Source organism: Taeniopygia guttata, chromosome 2, assembly GCF_048771995.1.
Source record: "Taeniopygia guttata chromosome 2, bTaeGut7.mat, whole genome shotgun sequence".
NCBI classification, from domain to species: domain Eukaryota; kingdom Metazoa; phylum Chordata; class Aves; order Passeriformes; family Estrildidae; genus Taeniopygia; species Taeniopygia guttata.
Genome location: NC_133026.1, coordinates 116,829,581 through 116,855,706, shown reverse-complemented (window position 1 = coordinate 116,855,706; position 26,126 = coordinate 116,829,581). Strand labels below are relative to the sequence as shown.

Below are 26,126 nucleotides of genomic sequence, written 5' to 3'. Positions count from 1 at the left end.
AGAGTTTGTCATCCATAAATTTACAGCTTATTTCAGTCTATTCATAAATTGACTAAATTTTTTTTTGAAAGAAAAAAATATATATAGGTGTATAAAATACCCAGTTACAGGTTGTGTTCTATTTAGCCCTTGATTGAAACGTATTGCTCCTCAGTATCTTTTAGCTATGAAAATTATAATATGGAACAGAGATTAGAATGAAATTATCATGGCTAGAAGGCATTTACTCAGTGGTGGCAGCCACATAAACCTGAGCCCTGAGAATGATGATAATGCATTAGGTTCTGCATGCCCGATATTATTGCTGTACATTATGTATGTTTCATTTATACTATTTCGCACACACCAGCAACGCTGACAGATAGGTAATTACTCTCTGCGCCAATGAACACTTATCAGCCCCGCCGCTGTTTATTGCTGGGATGAAGTGCGCTTGTCAGTCAAGGTCACTTGTTTGTGTGTCCTTTTTAATAGTTCTTTCACAGTTGTTGAACTTTGCATGTGCTTCTTATGGCAAACTTTCAGTAGGTTGCTTTACTATGTCGCCTGCCTTATTAAAGTAATTTGTATTTATGGCTTTAATTGATAAACAACCAAGTTGCAGGAAGCAGGACTCAAAAGAGGAAGGGGTATATTTTGCTGATCAGCTGATCCGTGGGTATGTTGGGTCATGGATGACCTCAAAAGCAGCGTGTTGCACAGACCCTCAGACCCTGCTGTGCCACCATCATTAGCTGGTGAAATCTCTTGTGATAAAGACAAACATGAATTTAATGGTAATGGATACCAACACAATCTGCAGACTGCTGTAGGGCTACTGCTTGTGCTTTTTGGTAGAACATTTGCAAGTTCTGAACAGAGCTTTTATTGTTTGCACCCTCAGGACATGCATGTTAAAGACCAAGCCACTTTGTTTGTCTTCAAATCAGTGTTTTCTTTTCTGCAAGAAGCCCCACAGAAACTCCATATTATTGCATAAAATATGCTTTCCAGACTATGTGTGTGGCTCTAACTTTTTTTTTTCTATTCTTAAAAATTCAGAAGCTCCCTCCTTCCCTCCCTCCCTCCCTCCCTCCCTCCCTCCCTCCCTCCCTCCCTCCCTCCCTCCCTCCCTCCCTCCCTCCCTCCCTCCCTCCCTCCCTTCCTTCCTTCCTTCCTTCCTTCCTTCCTTCCTTCCTTCCTTCCTTCCTTCCTTCCTTCCTTCCTTCCTTCCTTCCTTCCTTCCTTCCTTCCTTCCTTCCTTCCTTCCTTCCTTCCTTCCTTCCTTCCTTCCTTCCTTCCTTCCTTCCTTCCTTCCTTCCTTCCTTCCTTCCTTCCTTCCCTCCTTCCCTCCTTCCCTCCTTCCCTCCTTCCCTCCTTCCCTCCTTCCCTCCTTCCCTCCTTCCCTCCTTCCCTCCTTCCCTCCTTCCTTCCCTTTTTATTCCTCTCTTTATTAGAAAAAACAGAACAACCTCTAGGATACAACAAATTATTCAGTCAAGATAACTGGAGCTATATCCTTAAGCCTGTAATCACCCCGAGTTTGTGTGTTGTGAGATTTATACTGCAGTTCCTTATTACCAAAGAAACAGTTAAAAAGGATTTATGTAGTGTGTGCAGTGTGTGTGTCTGGAATTTCTGTATGTTCCAACTTCTGCACTCTGGTGCCTCCTTGGTCCTTTTTGCATAGGACACTATTTTGAAGTGTAGGCTGAACATTCAATTAAATGCAAATTTTATTCAGGCATTAAAGCAGAATCACATTCATTCATTAAACTCAAATGATGCTTTTATTTAGGAAAATATATCAGCACATGGTAGCACCACATGCTGCTTATAAATAACTATGGTGATCTGGTTGTGCAAAAGTATATAATTTCATTATTAAAGGATTTAAACTCCTTACAAGGTGCATGGTGTCCATGAATGTTTCACTTAATTTGATTACATCCATAGAAAAAGCATTTCACTTACATGGGTAGCAGTGGGTCTCCTGTCTTACAGCACCATTCTAATGCGTTATGATCCTACTCTCACACTTGTAAGTTGTGACTTGGCTGGATGTGTTTAATATTTTGGGTACATAAATGCAGATTTGAGCAATTTGATTTGTTTCTGAATCTAGCCTACCAAACTTCCACATTTTCAAACCACTTCCTTTTCTTAGTTCTTAGTTACCAGAGTGTTACAAAGAAAGGGGTTTGATCTCATGTAGATAGCATAGCATTAATTACCCTGACACTAATTAAACTGCATCAAACAAATACCACCGTGTTCCTCAGGGGGACAACAGAAGGCAGTTTAAAATAATTACTGGAGCTTCATGCATGTGTGAAGTTTTCATTACTCTTAGGACACAAGCAAAAGAGATTTGATATCATTAAAATTCCCCCCTTTAGTGTTTGCAAAAAAATGACTAAAATTTCCTCGGAGCATATTGATGTCTAAATAGTAGTGATTTCAGTTCTTGAAAATAGTAACTTTTCTTTAAGAATTGTAAGCCTGTGAAGCAGGAACAGGTGTTGCAGTCCACATTCTGGTATGATTATGTATTAGCTTATGTTTGTCAGACCATTTCATTAACCACCCACTGCTATCACATATACATATACTTTGTTCTTTCTGAACCATGAAATGAAATGCATATATCTTCACTAATGCTTGCTATCAATGTAAATGAGAAAAGGAGGCTTATTACCAATCACTGCTGCTGTGAAGCACACACCTCTGTACAGTTACAGGTAATAAACATCTTTTTGTAAGTAGGAAGCAAGATGTATTGAGTTCTGCATACAGTAAGCAGCAGACGTGCCTTCCACTGTACTCCAGTGTTAATAGATCACAATTCCCAGCCATGTACACATTCAACAAGATGTCCTAAAGCACCTTCCTGAACCAGAAGGTGCTATTCCTCTTCATGCTCATTTATATCTTGCAAACGTTTTGAAGCTAGCAAAACTTTGCTGGCCAATGGTTAAAGGGCATCTTCTCCAAGGAAAATTGGAGCATATTTGTGTCAATGAGCAAGTTTCAATTTCTGGATCAGCTGTCACTCATGTCAGAGCCAGCAGTAGCTTTATAGGTCCTTTGAAAAAGTGGATGGAAGAATGATGTCCCTGCCTGGGATGGAGGCTTGGACCAGACAGCCTTTGAAACGTCCCTTCCAACCCATCCCATTCCATGCGTTTCCACAAACCAAACTGGCAAGCAAAGATGAAACTGAGACAGTAAAGGAGGACAATGCAGATTTCCAAACTTGCTGCAAGTTCTGTACTTTGCTAATGCTCACTTGATCATGCACGAAGCACCACTTTCCATTTCTCAAGTTGATGAGTGTATGTTCTTTGTATTTCCCAGTGCTCTAAAAGCCACCGAGCCTATTATACAGGGTCATTTAGCCTCTTGATTTCTCGAGGTCAATAGTTAGTAACCTCCACTGAAGTTAGTACTGATGGCAAGGGCCTATGGTGAAAGGTATGTGAGACAGAAAGCATCTCTAGCTCTGCAGTACTCCTAATATTCTGCGTGTGATTCTTTCTCAAAATTTGATTATGCATAATTTAAATGTATATAGTCATGTATCATAACCTGCTTATTTTCTGGAACCTTTGAGGAATGATTTAAAATATTTTTCTATAATGAGAGATCTGATTATGCTGATGGTGCTCCTTTTTTAAATTACAGTATTGTCTTGATATTGCTAAATCTGCTGCCTGCAATATAACAGTGATTTGGGGTTGTACAATTGACAGACTAAGTAGAGATGATCACAAGTGATTGGAGAGGAAATACAAAATTAATCCAGTTGTAGGATTCTGTGAACCCAACAAACACGCATAGCAGAATACTTTTATTTCTTTGGAGCCAGATGGTTTGTCCTATTTTAAGCTGATAGATTCTTCATACATTTCTTTTGGATGTCATTGGTTTTAACTGCCAGACAGTATCTACTGTTAGAAGTTTCCTTATTCCTGGATTATTTAAAGAGTATTTTTGGCACATTCAAATGATCATACTGTACACCAAGTTAATTTTTCCTTACACTTAGCTCATACGTGAAAAAAGTGTTTATATAATGAAAAAAACCCTCTAAAATGAACAGTTCTTTTTTTCCTTCTTTTGACATGATGTTGACAGAAGTCGCTTTGATGTAGTTTAGAGTCATGAATTTTCTATCTGTTCTGTTTTTCCTGGGGCTCCATCTATTCAGACATCCTGATCTGTCATTTTGCAACACTTTGTGAAGTGCTTGACAGATAGCGGTTTTGACAAGTGCTGGACATCAGCAGCAATTCAGAATAAGCAGTGTATATTTCTCCAGGTAAAGTGACAAAACGTCTAAAAGCGTAAGAAGAACTGTACAGTCTTCAATCACATTTAATGTTACAAAGCAAGACTTTTTCTGCTTTCTCCATTTGTTCTAGTGATGTGCAGTGGCTCAGACTTGAGTGCTGGAATTTTGGATTGATGATTTTCTCTTTTCCTTTTGTATTTCCTAGTACATGACTAATTTCTTCAATCGGATTAAAAAATGGAAGCGCTTGCTGAGACAGATCTAGAAAATTGCAGCACAGCTGAGGTTACATGTAATAATAATTTCCAGTGTCTTCTAGTATTTGAAAAAAAATGTATGTGATCAATTATCACTGCATTTGTTGTTGTTACTTTGTTGGGGTTTGTGGGGATTTTTTAGCAATGTCATTTTAATTCTACAAATATAGCATGCATGAAGAACATAATTTAGGAAAATCATCATTATTGATTAATTATTCTATTTCCTGTTCCACATCCCAAACCCTTTCTTAATGGTGGTTTATATTATATCACCCATAGGTAATCATAGATTACATATTTACATGATGTAGTATATTGAAAATGTAAAACATTTCATATAATTATTCTGCATCTGTATTCACTCAAGAAACAGCTGTTGAAAGTTGAGGGGGATGCAAAATGGCACAGCCTGAAGATGTTCTTGTTCATTCAGCTAACTCCTTTTTGATGTGATACCTACTGGCAGGGTTGTGTGGTGAATTCAACTTCTTTGACAGGCATCAGCCCCACTGACCAGTAGTTTCAGTTTTTATAGTTAGGGGAAAGATGAGAAAAAAATATTTCCATAATTTAGATTTTTTTTTCAGCTGCTGGATCGAAAGCCCCTGCCAACAGCTATCTAAATCAACACCATGCCAACATGTTCTGTAGTCCGAAGGTCACTCAAACATCTGGCCCCACAGTCTTGTTCTTTAAGGTTTGTCACTGGGCAGCATCTGTTTATAGATTCCTTCTCAACCTCTCTTTGATCACTTTGACAGCAAAAAGAAGCTTCTATCACCCTTGATGTGTTAAGATAAAAATATCAGAAACATCAGACCATTGTAAAATTTGGTTCAATTTTGTATAATACTGTATCTGTGTTTTTAATTTCTTAAGTTTGATTTTTTTTTTCTTGGCTGAGTTAGAGGCAATTATGTATTACTTTCTGCTGTTGAGATTAAAAAAATATATTGTCAGAGCTGATATGTTCAGTGCGAATGTGAAAATGACTGCACTAAGCAGGTCTTGCCTAGCTGAGCTTGGTCAGCATTTAAAAAAAAGAAGTTTGGAAAGTGAGCAGAGCCGGCATATTTAGCTCTGGTCTATTTTCAGTAACGTGTTATCTAACTCCCTTTACTATGTCCTGTGTACTCCTACAAAGAGCTACCTGTTTCATAAAGGTTTATATATGCTCTTAAGTGTTTAGATATTTCTCCTGTAAATAGCCATTGGGGATATAGAAATATAATAGCTTCTATGTTTCCTTTTACTAACTTCCAGTGAATTTTTAGGTCTACTGTTTCCAAACAATTTGCAATTTTTTGCTTTTTTCTAGATAAGAATAACCAAGTTCTCTTTTCCTTGGTCTGTTGCTTAAAAAAACATTTGGTAGTCTTTGAAAATGTTAGAACAATCAGTGTTATGAAGTCTGGTTTGCACCATAATGGAAAAGATGTTAGGTTACGTCTTATAGAATTGTATGGTCCTATCCTCAGCAAAGACACTTTCTTTGATGTGTAACCCAGGGACAGATGCAATTGTAATGTGAACAGATGCAATTATGGGTATGTGAAATTAATTTTTGTTTATGTATGTCCAAAGTTTGTGACAAATCATGCAGACAGCCCCAGAGTCCTTTGTTACTCCACAGAACTGCATGGTATCAGTTATTCACAGCTATCACATTCAGCAGAGGAAGGTCTCTTCATGAGAGCCTTATTAAATGTGCACATAAAGGATGTTGTCCTGTACATCTGCCATGAAGGGTCACCTCCATTCTGTGGTGGTGGGTTTATGGATATATATTCATTTGTTAGATAAAAATAAGCTGCAAATTAGTTTTGTCTTGGCTAATGACAGCCAATAGGTCACTAACATTTTTGACCATTATCAGCCGAGAAAATATAACCTTATGTAGAAATCAGCAGCAGACTGATCTTAGTTGGGCTCTGTCTAGCTTTATAAAATGGAATCTATGGAGTGGCCCAAGTGAGAGTATCCCCAATGTTCTCTGAGGTATAACCATCCTGGGCCTTGGGAGCATGGAGCAGTCTCCTCTCAACTGCTGGTAGTGTAACAAGAAAGGGACACCTGAGCAGCGAGGGATGGTACTGCTGGCAGATTGAAGCTTTTGTTGAAAACTCTGTTTTCCACAAGAATACAGGAAAGTCATAAAGAATATTAGTGGAGAAGCTAAGTTTGCACCCAACACAGAGGAGAGAATAAATCTAAAAAGAAGGTATGGCCTTCTTCCCACCACAACATCCCACCTCAGGGGTACTCAGAATGAAGAAGCACCCCCGAGTAAACCATGTCCAGTGGCTGTGAGGGGCAAGTTGACACAGCCACTTGATGAGATTTCTTGATGTATGAAAGGAGGGAAAGGTCAGTCTTTAGAGATATTTTTGGGAAGTGACAACATTTTGTTATAATCTAATATGCAAAGAAGGCCAAGTCTAAGACTGTAGATCTGAAATATACAGAGGGTAGGCGCTTCCATAGTAACTGTGAAAGAGATGTAGGCTTTGAATTTAAATTCCAGCTAGCACATTTAATAGTGTACAAACTGTTTTGGATAGATACTTCAGAGTAATTCTGACCAGGATCTTGCTTTTTATTAGCGTGGCCTTGTGAAATGGATCCATTGCACCGTCCTACAGTTCACCTATCTCATACTTCATGTTAAGATGCTTTCTTTGTAATTTCTCTTTCTGTATAATCTTTCAAGTTCATTTGACAGCATGAGCTATACACTTTTCATGAGCCTTACTGCTTTTAACTGTACGTTGCTCAATCCCCATCATCCTTCCTCCTATAGCTCGCCTTTCCTTTGTAGCAATATTTTATCTATTCTCTTTGTCTGCTTGAAGAAATGCATATTGTTGAAGATCTGAATTAGTGAAAACAAGCCTTACGTACAGGATTTGACTCAGGAGATAGCTGAAGGAGATAACATAAGAAAGCAAACACTGTTCAGTGGGAATTCTGCCTCATAAACTTTTTTAGAACAGCTGCAGATGGTGTCACCTGCAAGAATCAGAAGGTTCAGCCTATGCTGAGAGAGACAGACATTTTCTGAGAAAAATAATGCAGGTTTGCATGACAGAAACCTTGCTGTACCTTCTGAGATGAGTTGTGGAGAGTTGTTCTTTGAGGTGGTGCAGATTTGAGCAGTCGGAGGGCTCCATGTTGGTGCTAATTGAACCAAAAGATGGAACTAGGTAGAAGAGTCTTTATATAACCCACAATTGCCTAGGTTTAAGATGAACAAATAAGTAATTGCTCAGAAACTGTCCAGGAATTCAAAAACCTGAAAGAAAGAGAAGAATTGGGTAAATTAAATTCCATGTGTAAGGCTCAAATAGGGTTAAAACTTCAATCAAAACTTGAACTGATGAAGTAAAAAGCTAGATAGGAATGAGTTTGTGGCAATAATCACACTGTGAGCAGTGAAGTAAGCACACACGTGAAAGCAGTACAGTTTCAACACCATGGCTGCAAGATGAGACCTCTGCTTCACTGGTTGCAAAAAAGCTTATATTAGCTTGTGTTTTCTTATCTATTTGTGTTTTCTTATCTACTATCTTCTTATCACAAGTAGATTTTACATAATGTATAAATACAGAATGAACAATCTTGGTCTGGGAGTACATACGAATGAAGACTGTATTCTCTTGTGTCTGCTTCTAGCTTCCTTCCTCTACTCCCCAAATGTGTTTTATTAATATTTTGTGTTTGTCATTTTATGTTTAAAGGAAAAAATAGTCAAGGTGAGACTGACAGCTCCCAGAGCTGGATTTCTTGTTGGTTCTAGGGCCAGCAGCAGGTGTGTGCCAAGGAGTGCATGGTAGGAGAAGTATGCAAAAACACATGCCTTTTGCCTCTTGCACTTTCTGTGAATCAGAGACTCAGGCTTTCTGGCCTATGAGCAGTATTTTTATAATTTTAAACCTTCCATTGATGGATTTTGCTGCATGGTTAACACTTCAAACTTAATTTCTCCGTTAGTTCCATGGGCGCCCTGCCAGGCTCTAGGTAAAGGCCAGCTCGTAAAAATCTACAAGGGACCAACTTGGTTAAGATACTGCTGCCTTGTTCACTGGAGTTCAGCATTTTTCTTACTCTTGTTTTCTGTCTTCTAAAGTCTTTGTGTGACTTCTAAATCTGTTCCTATCTTTTTCAGCTCAACGTCCTTCTGTTTTGTTCTTGATTCTGTTCTGCCTTCTTCCTCTACTTTTACCTTTTCCCTCTCCCAGAACTCACCTCAGGCAGCTGAGCTCAGTTGGCTGGCTGGGAGTGTCTGCTGTGCTCTCACACAGTGGAGATGGGATGTTGAGACAGGGTGTTGCAGGCACACTGTGGAGAGAGACAGTGCAAGCATGTCTCTGGTGGGCCAAGGATATTCTGGTGGTTTGAAAACAGGCATTTTAGTGGGATTATCAGCTTCATTTTTGAGTCAATAAGTGCTTCTAATTAAGGATCATGGGCCTTTAATGTGTCAGTTACGTCTTGAAAATGAGATGCTGGCATTATTCAGTGTTGTCTGGGAGCACAACTGGTTTAAAGCCCCTATGAAGACATCCCTGATTCACTGGCTGCAAGGCAGATTTGAACTGATGGCTGATGTTTGTTTTCTGTGGTGAAACTTCCCACAGATAGTATTGAAGGCTGAAGAGCCTTTCCAAGGCAGACTGGAATATTTTATGTAAATAAGAAAGCAGACTGATTTCAGTGCAAAAAAGCATATTACAGAAGCTTTAGATAGGTATTTTGCCACATTTCTTGCACAAACTGTTGGTGCCACCTGTAATTAAAAAGGAGATAATCCCAGCAATTTGAGAAAGTCTTATATGATTAATATCCGTTTCCTTGTTGCTTGCTGCAGTGAAAGATAATTAATTGTAAAGACATTTTTCGAAGCAGTACAATAATCTTCTCTAACCAAAAACAAATGTTTAAAAAGTAAGAAAATTGATAATGCAATTAATGATGTGGATATTACAATAATCTAACCTCCTTGGTAGAAATTTGGTGCCTAGGGACAGTATTATCCACACATTAAATTGAAATGAACAATAACATCCTTTTTATCATTGCAGTCTAGCACACGACAGATGTAACATAACTGCAGCCCTTGAGAGTTGCCTAGGTTGAGATTTCAGAGCATTTCTTAAAAATGCAGATCTGTTCACAGATCTTTCTCTAAATATCCTAAAAGGTGTTTCAGATAGAAATGTTAAGACTTACCATAAATCTATTCAAAGGCTTTGCATATAAAATGCTTCCAAAGGCTTCCTAATTTCACAGGTGGATTTGTATCTAGATGATGGGTTAATGATACTATGTCCACCTGTTTTTGAGCTTTAACCTGTGTTTTGAATACATTAGCTCCAAAAGTAAGCATTCACAGAACATGGAGTTTTATTAATTGTAAATGTTGGATTTCAAACTCAGCCATATGTTTTCCAAAACAAATCTCAGTGAAGGAAACAATAAATATAAACATTTTTTAAATGCTAATGTACAAGAAAATAAATTAAAGATATTGTTGGTAGTATAGATGGAAAATTATACAGAGGTACTGCAAGATGTTTTGCTGAATTTTTTTTTAAGGACTGTAAACTCTTAACCAATTTGGTATATAATTATGATTTACATACAATATTTTCCTAATATTACAGATGGCAGTAGAAGCTTAAGATTAAATTACTTATCTGGTATTCACTTAGACACCAACAGGTTGCTAATAATGTAACAAGAAAATGAGCATTTAAAGTCATATGAGTTGCCACAGTAAAACAATAATGTACAAGTAGGTAAAATACAGCACTGATAGTAAGGAAATGGCAGGAATTTAATTAGCTCAATATAGTTATATGTAATAATGTGTTATTTGTAATATGAATGTATTCTTTTTTGTTTATTCATTATAAAGGAGAAGGGTCAACATGAGCTTTATTAACAAAAAAAAAAAAAAAAAGAAACAATGGATCTGTTGCAAGTAGTGGAAAAAAAACCTTTAAATCCTGACATATAGAGGGATAAAAGGAAGTTTTTGTGTTTGATGTATTGGTTGTTGTTTTATTTGTATTTATATATGCATAGATATATATTTCTCCAATCTTTAGAAGTCTCTACAGCAAACCATGAAGTTCTGACATGTGATTCTCATTTTTATGGACAATCAATATGCTGTTTGGAAGAGCAGAACTATGTACCAGGTGGTGCCCTGTTGCTGGGATGCAGAGCAGCAGGGGCTCAGAAGCTGAAGACAGCATAAAGGAATGGAGATTTATTAAATAGTTGTTCTATAAAAACTTTGCTGTACAAATTTGAACTTGTTATCTGATTTCTGCTGCTTTCCAGCTGACTTCACCTTGGGCAACGCACAGTATCTCCTGGGTTCTGCGTCTTCCTAGGAGAAATATGAACTTGTAGGAGCTCCTGTGGGTTTCAGCAGGTATTGCTCAAGGGAACCTGTGAGTCTTCTTGGTATGAATGGGGCCCAAATTAAAAACGGGGTAATTTTTTAGCCAAATTTACTTATTTGGAAATTAGTGAGTTAGGTAAATGACATCAAGCTTGTTCTTACTTTGTATTTCTGGTCTGCAAGTGGCCTGGCCCTGGGCTTGAGTCAAGGTGATTTGAGCTGAGACCTGTAGCAAGATTGAGCAGTGTGAGCAGAGTTCATGTTTCAGAGAGTGTTGTCCATCAGTTCCATTAGGAGGTCGTCACCTGCAGCAGACAATTCAGAGGGGGCTACATTTCATGTAATTTTCCTTATAAACACACTTAGAGCAGGAGCTCTTGAAGCTACACAAACATCTAATCACATGAAAATAATACTAAAACTAATAACAACTCCCCCCCTAAACAAAACAAAACAAAACCTCACAAACAAACAATGCATCTCATCCAAATAACAAAAATCCATCTTTAGACATGTAGATGCATAATCTGTGTGTAGCTACACACTTAGTTCTTCTCTGTGGTTTGAATTAAGCATTTGCTTGTGATCTGCAGGGTTTGGAGCCCTGTACTGCATAGTACCTAAATTTATTGCTGGCATGGTAAGACTGTGGTATTCTAATGTACGTGTCCTGAATTATATAATACTACTGAGCACCCTTTCTAATTTTCTTAATGCTGTGAGTCATTCAGCTTCTGGGCATTAGTTAAGTTGTTACATAGATGATTTCCCTCATAATTATAGAGAGTTTTGCTGCCTTGTTTTTCTCTTTTTCTTTGGCAAACAGGATTGTTTCAGTAGTGGTAATAGGGTTGCCTGTTGCTATTGTGAGTTTAGTCAACTGTGAAGCTGCACTTATGTTTGTTATTACCCTGCAATTCGTTATGAAAGTCAGCCTATTAATTATTTCACAAAAATGTAGCTGCTGGACCTGTGGGACATTCCACTTTCTCCTGTTGCTTTACATTTCCATTCATTTTAATGGCAGTTCAGGCACTTTCTTTACATTTATATGTAATTTCCCTTTTCTGTCACTGCCTGCTCCTTCTAGATAGCCCAGTCAATATTTGCCACTGTTGGTTAAATTCATGTTTCTGCTCAGGAGCTGTCAGTGTAACTTCCAATTCCTTATTTCCTCCTCTATGCTATAGTTGAACATTGAGGCATAGAGGCCTGGAGGTCAGGGGTACAACACTTCTGATTCACTGTAGAGCACCTTTCCAGAATAATACCCATTTTTAAGCACTGAAACACTTGACATGTAACCCTTCTTGGTCACTACATTTGCCTTAATAGCTCCATTTTTTTTTTCCTTTGGCTCTGTTTGGTATTGCAGTGGACTTGTTGGGAAGTTAATAGCTATCACGACAGTTTTTATTTTCTAAATGAAACAATGCCCCCTGGTGCTCTAGGATTCGAGAGGTCTGATTTTACAGTCAAAATAAAAATAAAACCAAATAAAATCTTTTCAGACAGATACTTACTGTTCCTAAATCTGCCAGCTACCACTCAAATGCTGTCACTGTCACTCACAAGGGATGAGGAAGAACACTTGTCAGCGCTAAGCAACAAAGAGAAGTCAGAAGAACAGTAACAGGGAATAAAAGCAAATTACAAAAGAGACAAGTCCATTAGGCTGGTTGAAAGCAAATTACAGAAGAGAAAAATAAAATGAAATACTTAAGAAATAGTCTAATGAAAGAACTGTTGGAGAAATGGAAAATTAAAACTGTCTGCTCAATGAAATGTTAAATCTAAATTGTGATAGAGAAGAAGCAATAATATTAAAAAATTGAAGTATTTTTTTATAAAAAGATTTAATTTAATAAAGGTATTATAGAAGAAAAGGACAAAGAGGTAAGTGTGAAAATTTGCAATGAAGAGCATTAAGCTGAAATGGCAAATATAAAAAGAAAGAGAATATGGAAGGTATATATAAGTGCATGAGTGCTACAGGAATTAGTAGAGTAAATATAATTTGATATTTTCTGTGCATACAAAGCAGATTATGGATGCAGAAATTTAATCCAAAGTACCATCAGAGTTAAAATGTAAGCAAAGCTGATAAGCAATGAAATGAAACAGTTGATGTCTCTTCAGTTGAGTTTGTCACTAGCATTTGATTCTGTAAAAATTAAGATACTAAATTATAAAATTATTCTTGATGGGCATGGCACTCATGGGAACCTCAAGAATGTTGCTTGTCCTGCTTGCAGACAGCAAACTCCAGCGCAGCATGCCTTCCCACAGCCTTGCAGCTGACGGGAGCCTCAGCTTTGGAAGACCAATCAATAGAGCAGAGACTGCCATAAATCACCATCTCAGATGGAGTGCAGGGCTATGAACACTACCAGAGCTGTCTATAAAGGCAAAAGAGACACAAAAAAACCCCAACAAATAAAGGCAGAAGAAAGGCAAAGGAAACGACCACTTGCTGCAGCTGCAAGATGTGTAAACAACCTGCACTCTCAGGGTTTTTTTTCAGTCACAGGCAAGGATAAAATAGCACAGCTCAGAAGAGGGATGACTGAAATGGCTTTAAGGTAGCTTTATGTTCCCACAGTCCTGGAGCAGCAATGAGTCAGTCAAGTCCCTCACTGTAAGTTAGAATAGCCTGAAGGCTGCTCTAAATCATTCTGGCTGCCAGTGACCCTGCAACAGCAGAGAGGGGCTGCTGGGGCGTAGCAAAGTCTTGGCTGCACTTCCCTTCCTTTGGCCATGTCCTCTGGCCCATCCAGAGGAGCTGTTGGGAGGGGGGTGAGGGGGAGTCTGGGGACAAGAAAGGGAAAAGCACAGAAGTGGCTGTGATGCCTGTTCTGCTGGAAGACCTGTGCTTCTGCTGTGGCTGGCAGAGGTCCAGTGGCTGGCTGTAGTCAGAACTGATCCCAGCACAGACAAGAGGAATTTTGTGGCTGGGCCATGAACAGGTGGAGTGGTAGGGTTTGATTTTATTAATCTGATTTTCAAAGGCATTTTTTGAGAGCTCTTCAGATTATATAGAGTCTCTTTTCCCTGGGAATCTCATCTGTTAATGACTGGTTTGTAAGTCCTACACGTGTGCAGGTGTTCATATTCTGTGACCACCAATGTAAATTTTGTTAGTGTATCAGTGTTAATGAGATATTATCTCTACCTGGCCTAGAAATAGCTGTATTTAAGTTAATACTGCTATGTGGATTTATACCATTGAGTCCAGCTATTATTTTAATTTGGGTTTTATTTACTTGCTCTTATAAACTAAAAACATCCCCCAGTTTGTGAGAAAACATGGGGCTGTGAGTCAATCCACTTACTTCTTTTTTTGTTATTTTAAGATGAAAATTCTAAATAATATTAAGAACAAATAACAGCAATCAATAATCCTAACTCCAGATATTTGCATTTTGTGCTGGGATGATTTGATGTTGTCAGTCACCTCTGAATGATCCTATATGTGATGGAAGCTGAAATTGAGAGTGTAATTTGTTTCCAAACTCTTATGTAAATATCTCAATCTTGCTACTTAAATGTGAGCAAAGTATTTGTGGCTTAAAAGAAGGCCATGATGTTCTTAAAAGACGACCTTTTCAAGCCAAAGGGCTGAAACCTTCCCTTGCTCTCACTAAACAGTGAACAGCCCAGCTTTACTAGTGGGTAGTCAAAATGGAAATTTACCAAACTGATTAGTCACAACAGGTTATTGAGTGCACTGTTAGAGGAGATCCTGCAGCAGAGGAAAAATTATGTTCCCTTTTAATAATTCCTTAAAACCATTCCCAAAATTTTGTTTTCAGTCAGCTGGGTATTTCATGATGTGCAACAGAAGTAAAGTGATATTTTGAAGTACTGAGCAAGACCATTGGTCTTATAAGTAATGGGCATCTCCATGAATTATCTGGAGACATACTCTTAACCTGTACATGCACAGTGCAAAGGCTGTAGTTTATACTTGCAGATCTATTTCAGCAGAAGTGTGAGGAACTGCCTTGTCCTGTGAACTAAACCTCCATGAAGGTCAAAGCAGACATGGACATTCTATTCACTGCCTGTAGTTTATGTGAGACAAAAGTCTATGATCCCTTGATGAGCAAATGGTAGAAGAATGGTAGTTTGCAACCACAGGTGTGGTGTGCATGTGAGGGAGCGCAGAAGCTATAACTAAAGTTAATGCCATTGATACAATAACTTGTAAAGTCTTAGCTTACAATGTCTTGGCTTTTCCTGATAATTTAGAACGGAAATTTTTAAAGAAAAAGAGGAAAGATGTATGTTTGTTGGATGTATGTGAATACTGGTTGACACAGTCAGCAGCTGAAGACTAAATCTTCAGGGTGTAAATTCTTTTAGCTCAGCTGGTGCCAGGAGAGCTGTGTCAGACTGCGGTACTTTAAGCTCTGTCCTCAGGACACCCAGTACCATCAGCAGGAACTGCAAACATGGAATCAGTTGATTTCCTTGGAAAGGATTCAGTGCTTTCCTGCCAGGAGCTCAACTTCAGTAGTGGTCTTGAAGATCTACTGCTGCCAGAAGAGACACATAACCTCTGTCTACTGCGTTTAATCAAAACTGAGGAGAAAACTGTTTTGTGTTATCTTTGAGTCTGAAAACTCCTAACATCCCAAAACATTGAAGATCATCTGACTCTGTGGGATTTCCCTGTTGCTGTCTTCTCCCTGGCCTTTTTAGGTTAGGAGAGATTGCAGCAATTCATGCTGATGTATGGGAGATTGTTCCAGAGTCTTATTTGTGACAATCCAAACAGAAAGATCTACCTACAATGGTATGTATTTCATCCCATCCACAGTATTGCATTAAAAGAGCCTACTGAGTAGGTATCTCTGATTTAGCAACAGGATGGAGCTGAAATCATATCCTGACATGCAAGCATTTTGGATTATTTAATAACCTAATTTTTCCTTGAGGATTGATAGCTTAGTCTGTCATTTATTTGTTTGATATTTTATGATCTGATGATTTCTCCTCACATATTTTAGTCAGGCATATTATGTATCACTGTTGCTTTATGTTTTCTATTACTGGGAATTAATTTTTCACACAGTATCTTCATTTAATTATGTAATACAATCACATGTGCATCTGCATGAATATGAAGAATCTGTTCTAATTTAGCCATTATATATTTTGCTATCTTGGGTTTTCCAGTAAAAATTCCCAAGTTTTTTGTTTTAGCATAACAATAGTCATATTCATTGCTTCTTACATTTTAACAAAAGCACTCAGATGCCATTTCATAGATTGACATAATCAGCTTTGTCTCTTAATTAGAAAAGAGAATAAAGCTGTTTAGGGGTGTCAATAAAATGACAGATGCATCATTAACAGAAGGCTACATTGTATCAGAATGATGCAAGTAGTTGGAATTGAAATGTTAGAAATTTTTACTGGTAACCTTTTGTTTCTAATTTTCATTTTCTTGTAATTTTTTCATAATTGAAAAATGGCAAAGATACATAATACAGCATATATGTGGAACAGTTATTGGTGGTAGAGAACTCAAGTTTATAACCAGAGTACAGCTATAGCTAGGAAAACTTAGTGCTTAGGATTTCTGCCTACTCTCAATACAAAATTCAGCATGGTCAGTGCACCCTTTGGCCATGCCTTTGATGCACTCCTTATCACCCCTATGATCTCACCAGTTGTTTGTGAGCAGTGGAATAGCATGTAGATTATGAAATTCGGGACTTATGCTATGTCTGACTTCTTGGTGCAGCACAGTATGAAATCTTTCCACAATCAGTCTGAGTATTCAGTTTAGTATTGACTTCAGTGAGTCCATTTTCTCCAGCAGTTTATGATGCTGTTGATACCCACTTATCCTTTGGAATAAAGGACGTTTTTGCATTGTACTTTTAACACACAATAGCTTTCAGTTGGAACAAACAAAAATTGCAGGATCTGACAAAATTGCAAATATTTAAACACTGGGACAATGGGAATGTGTGTTTTGGGATTCAGGCATACAGATAAGAATAACATTGCGTGCTGTATCTATGACCAGTCAGAGGTGGCTCATCCCAGCAGGGTCTGATGCCCAATGCATTCACAAGACCCAGCATCTCATAGCAGTTTTACTGAAAACCTGAGCTGGAGGATTTTCAGATTTCTTGCAGATCTACCTGTCTTCTGGTAAACAATATTGAGGCCCTTCCTAGGAAGAAATCCGTGCTGTTTTTTCTATTCGACACCAGTCATATGGCACAGTGTGGGGTGCTAATGGTCTGACTCCTAGGTCACATAGCAAGGCACATGAGAGTCAATCCTTGAATGGACTATCAAACTCAAAACACCCACACCTACAGACTTTTGTGCTAGATGAGTGCTGTGCAGCCAGTCTTGAAACCTTTTAAGAAAAGGGTATGATGACTGGGTGAGTCACCAGTCTGTAGTCCTGAGTTTGTATCCATGGATTAACATGGACGAGGTGTTCTAAATCTTAGTCTCCTTCTTTGTCTGTATCTACATTCTTTTCATTAGAATCCGTAAAGTTCATTATCTCTTCAACAGAAATGTTTTGAATTTTTAAGATTTCATGAAGTTTTGACACTTCTGTGAATTTTGTGTCCTGTGTATAGACAGATGCCTCATCTGCTGTTTGGGAATCAGCGTTTAATTATGTGGGGCTCCAAAACAATTATAATGGTACCCAGTTGAAGTAGCTGGTTGAAAAATATTGAACACTGCATTAATAAAATTTCAAAGTTAAATGAACGCAGTGAGCAGGTTGATGAGAGTGGTGAGCAGGTTGAGGAGCATCAGGAAGTATGATAGACAGACAGACAGACTGACTCCTGGAATCTCATCCTGTCTTCCCTGAGACAGGCCCAACAGCCAACAGCCCATGAGATGTGGAGTATTCCCTCTCCTCACTGTACTAAACACAGTGACTTACAGGACAGGGAGCAATGGGAACAAATTCCTGCCCAGTGCAGCAGGAGCATCACCCGTGTGACTGCCCCACCTCCCCAGGTGCCCTGCGTAAAGGGGTGAGGCTCTGTGAGAGTAGCTGGACAATAGTGAGGGCGGGGGCTCATCTAGCGAGGAGGTGTTGCCAGGGTTAAGTAAGACCACACCCTCTGTCAAAGCCTCTTCCAGAAAGCAAGAAGACGGGTCCTTGTCATAGGAAACTCTTCTGATGGGAACAGAAGGCCCAACCTGCAAATTGGTCACACCTATTTGGGAAGTCTTCTGCCTCCTGGGTCCAGCTTAAAGATGTGAAGAGAAACCTTCCCACCCTGTTATGGCTTTCAGATTATCATCCCTTATTAATTTTTTAGGTGGCAGTCTGAAATTCCCAACAAGTCTGAGGGCAGTCAAGAGACACCTCAGGGTCTGGGGAAAATTGGCTAAAGGATCAGTTGCACAAGTAGTGTTCTCTATTTGCAGGGAATGATGGGGAAAAATAGGAAGAGCCAGCAGATCAATACCTGGTTCCAACACTGGTGTTCACAATGTTTTTCATCATGGGTTGGCTGAGTTTTGGGCTCTAGTATTTAGTTTGCAGGAAAGACATGGAGGCACTGGAGCATGCCCAGAGAAGGAGAAGGAAGAAGGTGAAGGTCCTGGAGCACAGGTCCTATGAGGAGTGGCTGAAGGAGCTGAGGTGGAGAAAAGGAGGCTTAGGAGTGACCTTCTACAACTCCCTGAAAGTGGGTCAGTCTATTTTCCTGAGTACCAGTAGGCAGGACAAGAGGAAATGGCCTCAAGTTGCACACAGGGAGGTATAGGTTGGATGTCAGGAAAGTTTCTTCATCAAAAGGATGATCAAGCATTGGAACAGGCTGCCCAGGAAAGTGATCAAGTCCCAGCCCCTGGAAATACTTGTGTAGAAGGGATACTTGGAGACATGATTTAGTGGTCTACTGGTCAGTGTTAGGGCAATGGTTGGACGTGATGATCTTAAAGGTCGTTTCCAACCTAAATGACTCCATTATTCTATGAAATTACTCAGTAGGACAGTATCTGGTTTTGAAAAAAGAAAATAAAAAGATAATATCTTTTAATATATAACCATCTTGGATTCTTTGGAAAGATGATCCTTTGTAACCTAAATATTATTTTGTGCAGGAAACAAATGAGGAAACAAATGAAATAAATATTCCTTTGAAATTCTAGTGTCTCTGATTACAGTCCCCAAGTTGACATTTGCTCACTTTGATTAAAAAAATTGAGAATTTTATTTATGCTTTCTACTCCTTTTTTCCTATTAGAGGGATTTAAAACATGTTCAGACCCACAGTGTCACAGTTACTGTTCCATCTTATGATCTTCAGTTAGTAATATTTTACTTTCTGTGGCTGCAGAATGAAAACATATTCTTGATTTACCTAAAACTGGAAATAGTTAGTTTGCCTAAAACCAACAGGAATTACATTTGAGAGAACTCACACAAATACAAGGCCAGAAGCTTCATTTAGGTTTAACCCTTATGCCCTTGAACACAATAAAGTTTACATAAATATTTAAGAAGGGCAGCCACAGACCAATTAAAGGAATATATTTTCCAAGCATCAAACCATTGTTTTCAGGCAATGCACTGATGCTCCTAAATTAATACATATTAAATCTGTTATGGGCTTAGCAGAGTTTTAGGCTCAGGAGATGGAAAAGCAGATGAGAGCACCCCAGGGGGAGGTCGGGCAGAGATTGCCTGTGAGACACACGACCCACGCTCGCAGAGTCTGTGTGGCTGAGGGTGGCTGCAAGCTGCTCTGCAAATCCGCCTGAGGAGGACAGGGCACCACCACCCCTGTTGTTAAGTCCTTTCAGCGTCCTAGGAAAAGCTGTGGGCAAGCTGAGAAGGCTGTGCCTGGCTTCATTTTGGTATTTGCTAAATAAAAGTGAGGAGCAGCTGTTTTGTGGGAAATATATTTAAGGGCTTTTTTTTTTTTTTAATTTAAAAATAAAAATGTTTTAAGATACTTCAGAATTCCCCTCATAATGAGAGATCTAGTTTCAGTCTAGTCCTACCAAAGATTGCTTAGTAAAAGACTGCACTTTTCATATCCACTCACTTGAGACCCAAGAGTCTGTCAGATTGCAGTTTCATAGTGCACAGTATGAATTATAGAAAGGTGCTGCTCATACATACATTTATGTGAAAAGTATCACTACACAGACCTAGGAAAATACAAGTAATTGGATTTGTGGCTCTCTAATTGTGGCAGCTTGTTAAGGCAGGGATAGGACTTATCCAATGTGAACTATGAGAAAGTCTGATTTGAAAAAGACCCATATGCTCTTGGGTGCAGGGGCAGAGTTGGAGCAGAGCTCAGGGTGAGAGAAGGAGGGAAGGGTACAAGTGAAATGGGAAAGAAATTTTGGAAGAAGAGTAAAGAATGCAGAAGCACATCTAGGAAGGGGAAAAAGAGGAGAGACTTGTTGCAGCTAGTGAAAGGCCAAAGATACAGAGTGCAGATTGCAGCATGCTTTCTGCTGAAATAGAAAAACCTGCAGTTTCTTCTGAGAGAAGTAAAATTAGCTCAGATGGAGAAACTGAGATGTTAATCTAGGCTGGTGGCAGAAGGAGATGAAGCAAGAGAGAATTAATGTTTGTGGGGAATCCCTTTACAAGACCATTTCTCTTAACACGTGCAATAGACTTGTAGCACTGGTTGGAAAAGAGAAAAAAGAAGAATCTGGAAAGAAAATATGAATAATTGAATAATCTTTGAAAGAGAAGAATACCTACTAATGCTATGTTCATTTTACAGACTTTTAAGCTGTTGAAACGTTCACCTAAGTACGCTATTCAAATGCCGTTTTCCTGTGATATATGCCTTACTGACAGAATTAGTTACCTTCTCTCATTTTATCAATTTACAAATAAGTGAACTAAATAAGCTACCTGGGGTATTTTTGTGTTTATCCAACTGTTGAGACTATACATTCAAATTCTTCAATACATCTTTGAGCAAAATATGTCCTGACTGTTAATTCTGAAATACAATTTGTGAAATGTCTGACATCTGAAGCTCGTGGGGGAGAGGAGGGAAGTTGCTTGCAGATCGCCACGTGCTTCAGTGCTTCCACTTGGGGAATGCATGGCCATAACTGTGGGAGTCATGAAATCGTTAATTAAAAATCTTAGCTGTATTGCATCTTTTTAAAAAAAGATAAAATGGACAATCTTTTCTTCTTCTAAAGCTATGCACATGAAGATTTTTAGACAGAGTAAGTGGCCCTGATTTCTACTTAATTACCTCAATAAATCAGGAGTGGGTTGCTGGTATTTGAAAGTTCTGTGCATGGTAGACAGAGTGAGGGATGGAGCAGTTTTCTGCAGTGGTCTGTTGCTGGTCAGTAATGGTATATAATGCACTCAGGTCAAAAGGATGGTAATGATGCTCACAATGCCACCATGGCTATAACATCAGAAGCTTACTGCTAAAACCCAAAATATTACAATAAAACTGTTTATGCTGCAATATAGAAAGTGTTTCTGTTACTGCTACCAAAATTGCGGCACCACTCAGTTTTTCCTATGATGTGATCTTTGTTTGCATAAATGCATATGTGTGTGCATATAGAAAAACTTATGCTTATATACACATAACCTATACTGATATGCATAATATGATTGATATACACACACACATGCATCCTGAGTGAATAGAATTTGCTTCTCAAAAATGGCTAATATTTCCTGAAAGGGGAGATGGAGAGAGAGGTGATTTTACTGGTACTAGTTGATCTCATAACTGAGGATCAATTTTGCAGTGAACAATGCAGACATGCACTGTAGAAAGGCTGTTCCTATCTCTGCCTAAGACAGGAGACAGCAGATGGGTGTGGGAAGGCAGTAGAGCACAGTGGGGAAACTGGACCAGACTCACCAAGAGCCTTGCTCCTTCTCTGTGCCAGTGCAGTGTGTGTGTGTGGTTCACAGTGGTGACCACAGTGGTGGTCAGGATTCAAGAAGGTGTTTGACCAAGGGTGAGCTGGAAGTAAAGGCTTCCAATACCTGGACAATGCCTGGACTAAGAACATATTGCAAGGGATGACAGCAGAGGCTCCCCAGGTCTGAACAGGAGCTTGGTTTGGGAAGAAAGTTAACAGTGGGTGGGAAAGGGGCTCAATGATCATGGCTGGTCCATGGAGACATCCGAAGAGGGTGGAAGTATGCAGAGGAATCAGAGGCAGGAGAAAAACATTTTCATATGATTGGGTTAGGACAACTGACATCAAAAAATAAATATGAGAAAAGACAAGACAGAATTACAGGAAGTCTAGTGGAGCTACCTTGATAAGCAATTCTAATCTATCTGTATCATTGATAAAGACCAATACTTCCAAAAAGCTCCTTTTATCTCTGGTGATTATAAGGATGTCTGGTTAAGCAAGATTCCAAACTTCTGGATGGCTCAGTTACATTAAATGAAGGGTCTATTTTCATCACCCTTTTTGTTCTAATGATCATCCTGCATTATTTAGCATGCAGTTTTATAGAAAACAATACTTGATTTTTGCTGTAATTATTTTTTTACTTCTAAAATTATATACTACATTCTCAAAGAAAACTCTGTTGCTGCATACAGAAGCAGCAATATTTTTCCATTTAGCATTCTCCTCTCTTTCCTTGTTACCAGGATTTTTAAAATGTGATAATGTCCCACCACTGTTTCTGAGATTTCCTGAATTTATTTGTTTACTCTTTATTACGTAAGGAATGATTTCTGCCTGTTTGAATATATTTCTGTGGGGAGTGCTGACATTCTTATCCACACTTCACTTGTCATTTCCAGGCCAGACGGTTAATATGATTTTCCTACTATGAGCTACTTACTGCGTACAGTTTTAACGTGTGTTGCAGCAAAGCAGCACATTGAAGTGCAGAAATTAATTGAGAAAGAGAGGGATGTCGGACAAAAACCATTGGGTTCTCTTCAGTAAAGTCAGATCATGTACAGCATATATATGTTCCTAATGGAGGTAAAAGGAAATACAGGTGGATCTTGTGATCCAATCCTTCTCACATGAATATGAGGAAAAAAAGTGTTTGTGTTTGTGGATAATACCTAAAGAGCCTGCAAAGGAGGGATTAGCATTCCAAATGGTGAACTGGAAAACACAGAGGACTAATCAACAGCATCTGGATGGGAGCATGATCTTTTCTCTGGGAAAAGGCTGAGGACTGTAATGGTTCCCAAGATGGATTTTATCTACACAGTGGTGATTTTGCACAGAAAGCTGGGGTTGTGCTGGGAAATAAAGGGTGTCACCCTTGAAATGGAATAATAGGTAGTTGCGCTGCTGTGCTCAGTGCGGGACACTGTCATAGAGAAAGGTGTGGGCTAATGTTAGAAAATCAAGAAAGAATTGACACAAGTATGTAGAGGTCTAGAAAATAGTTACGAGGAAATACTGGAAGAAATTGAAGTTGTTTAACCTAAAGACTAAATGAGAACATAGTAAGAACATAATAAGTACCTCTAAATACATTAAGTGTTCCTGCAGAAATCAAGGGAATAATTTATTCTCTTATCCTTTGCAGACAGAGTGAGAATTAGTGGGCTTGAGGTAGAACATGAAGATAAAGGTTAGATATGAGGAAAAGCAGATTGCCTGGGGAGACTGGAGAGACTCTGATACTGAGTATCTTCAAGAAGGGCTAGAAAAATATAAGATACCAGTGCACAGCACCCTACCTGGGGTACTAGGTATTGAATAAGTAATCTCTTGTCATCTCTGCCTAGTCTATTTTTCTTTGATTAAAGCTGAATTAAGAAAGGAAAAGTCTTGGGCTAGACAAATAACCTCTATAATAATAGAATAGTAGAATAACTATAAGAATATATATATATTATATATATATATTATATATATATATTATTATAAATTATACTCTTATATAATATTATATTCTATTATAACCTTATATAATTACATATTCTATATATTATTTTATACTCTAAGGATAATAGTAGAATAGTAATAGAATAACCTTAGGCTTGATCAGGAAAAATGTTGAATAGTTGTGGCTGCTCTCACAGCCTTCTCCCAGAGCAGAAGCGGAAGCAAAGGATTGCAAAATGAAGGCTATGAGCACTAAATTTGTATTAATTTTTAATACTGAGGAATTATTGTCACATTGGCCAGGTCATGTCTTCACCATGACTCCTATCCTGGCTGTTATGAAACATTACATTACATTTGGTATTGTAAAATTTCTAAGAATTTTCAGCCTCTGATAAAGCCTGAGCCACAAGCTCTTTTTTCATGGGTTTCCATTTTAAAACTGTTCAGATTACTTTCCCACAATGGTATTTACTTGCCTTTTGGCTTTTTAGGCAATGTCCCAACTGGTAACTAGAAATAGAGGTAGAATTTATAGATGTGTCCTTCAACACAGTGTGCAGTGTGAAGAATTGCTATGTACAATGTCAATGTACAATTCTTTATATAATTTAACCTTAACTGCAAAGGAATAAAATTTCTTAGAGAGTGATATTTCAGAGTTACTGAATGAGTTATTGAGTCTTGGTATTTTTTGGATATTTGGGGATTACCTAAATTAAATTACTAGAAGAGAGAGAAAAGAAGATGCTCCTCTGGTGAACAGATTAGAGTTGGAGATCTTAACAATAAAACCTTGAATGATTTTAAAGGAGAAAAAATGCATTTTTATTAAAATTCCAGAAATTTTTGACATGAAAAACTTTCAACAAAAGAATTGCATTTTTCTGGGGAAAAAAAAATCACTATAAATGTCCACTGGTTGGTTGATTTGCTTTTGTCAGCATTTCTTGCAGTTTATCTCATATTACCATGGAGTCTGTTTTGCTGTACTACTCTTTTTGGGAGCACAGAAAAAAGTCTTCTCTCCTTGGAGTGCTCAAAAGTGTATTTGCTATTTTTTTCTGAGTCTTTGTCCTTTTCTTTTATGAGAGATTTTTATCCTAAAGAAAAAGAGATCGTGATCAGTGCTGCAGTATGAAACCTCTTTACTAGGCATGAGTATAGGCAGTAGCAATGTGAGGTTTTTTCGGTCCAGGACTCTCACTTCTTCATGGAGTCCATCCATGTCTCTCTCACAATGAGGCATCCATTTACCCCCCACAAACCTGAAAGCAGTGACCAGATAGGAGCAATGCCTTTACCTCCTCAGGAAGTACGTAAGCTGAGAATTCAAGGATAAAAGATTGTGTATTGCTAAAACTCTCATCTGGCTTGTTCTGCAGGGAATGCTTTTTCGTATTGCCTGTGTTCAACCTGGAAGATTTAGAGTTCCAGGAGATCACTGAGTCAGATGATTTGGGTGAAGATTTTATAAATGTCAAAAATTGCATTGTGGCCAAATATTTGAAATAAAAATTTATTTTCTGTCCTCATAGATATAGAACACCTATAGGTAGGTCCAGGGGAAAATTATAACTGCTAAATTACAGAAAAAAAAAAAATAGAAAGACTCACTGGCTTCCTCCTGTCCGAAGTTTCCTGTGTTCTCTCTCTCATAATACAAGAAGACATCCCAGACACCACATTTCTGGGGATTACCTTTCTTGGGGTTGAAGCCTTTGGCCTCATTCTTTTCCTCACAGTTAGACTGTCCATAAGCCCCTGGAAAGACACTGTCTGTCATGTCTTGTTGCTTAAATATTGTGATCAAGCCTGTGAATAATCTCTTAACTGCTTTGACATGTTCATAATAGCTTTTGTTCTACTCTGTACCAATCCATTTCCATTAAAGTCCCCTGACATGGTGTGTTCCAGCTTGGACATGGTACTATGATGGTTTGTCCAAAGATACTATGGAAAAATCAGACTACTGCCTTTAGCTTTTGTGAATGGCAATTATGGTTTGGAAAGTGAAAATGACCCCTCTGTGGCAAAAGACCTTTTTCTCCTTGGCTTGTGGGTTTTTTCCCGCCTTTGGTGGAAGTTGTTGTGAAAAGCGGTCAGCTGAACCGGCGTTACCCTGCAGAGTGACGTGTTCGTGTCGGGCTTCTTCAGCTGTGCTGTGTGCAGTGAAGGCTGCGTTAACACCAGATGCCAATCATACACCACCAGTGGATTTGCAAGATTATAGGACAGGAAAAAAAGATGAAGGTTAAGCATGGGGCACAATAGAGATTACTTATGGTAATGAATTGTATAATTTTTCTAGACAGATCTGGATTAATGTTTATCCCAGGCAAAAGAT

General features: G+C 38.5%; 1 protein-coding gene and 1 long non-coding RNA gene across 5 annotated transcripts in view; one reads left to right on the top strand and one right to left on the bottom strand.

The window, feature by feature from the left end:
- Positions 1–26,126, top strand: part of CYP7B1 (cytochrome P450 family 7 subfamily B member 1) — a 125,462-nt gene that overhangs the window by 73,273 nt on the left and 26,063 nt on the right. The window lies entirely within an intron of this gene.
- Positions 6,918–12,588, bottom strand: LOC115493906 (uncharacterized). Its single transcript, XR_004367105.3, has 4 exons — positions 12,469–12,588; positions 11,108–11,250; positions 8,779–8,919; positions 6,918–7,825 (listed from the first exon to the last, which is right to left on the bottom strand). It is a non-coding gene; the product is annotated as an uncharacterized lncRNA (long non-coding RNA).